The sequence below is a fragment of the Triticum aestivum genome, chromosome 3D (genome assembly GCF_018294505.1).
Source record: "Triticum aestivum cultivar Chinese Spring chromosome 3D, IWGSC CS RefSeq v2.1, whole genome shotgun sequence".
NCBI lineage: Eukaryota > Viridiplantae > Streptophyta > Magnoliopsida > Poales > Poaceae > Triticum > Triticum aestivum.
Window position 1 is genome coordinate 464963591 of NC_057802.1, and position 529 is coordinate 464964119.

Genomic DNA, 529 nt, shown 5'->3' on the forward strand with positions numbered 1-529 from the left:
CAAGATTTTAAAATAAATTAGTTTTATTTTTCTGATTTTTTGATATATAATTGTATTTTCAAGATTTTAAAATGAATTAGTTTTATTTTATATGAAAAAGGACCTTTAGTCGCGGTTCGTGACACGAACCGCGACTAAAGGCTCTTTCTGCGCGGGAACGAAAGCGGCGCCAAAACCCTTTAGTCCCGGTTGGGGAGGCGGACCACGACTAAAGGTACCCTTTAGTCGCGGTTGGTGTCCCCAACCGGGACTAAAGGGTTTCCTATATAAGTGTGGCACTTAGGATTTTTCCACATTCTTCCCCGACGCTTCGACGCCGCCAGGCTGCTCGTCGTCGCTGTCGCCGTTGCCGCGCCCTGCCCCGTCGCCGCCCGCTCCTCCTCGCCGTCGCCAACGCCTCCCCGACCTCGCCGTCGTCAATGCCTCCCCGACCTCGCCCTGCCCAAGTGAGCGGCGACGCCCTGCCCCAGTGAGCTCCGACGCCCTGCCCCGTCGCCGCCCGCTCCTCCTCGCCGTCGCCAACGCCCGC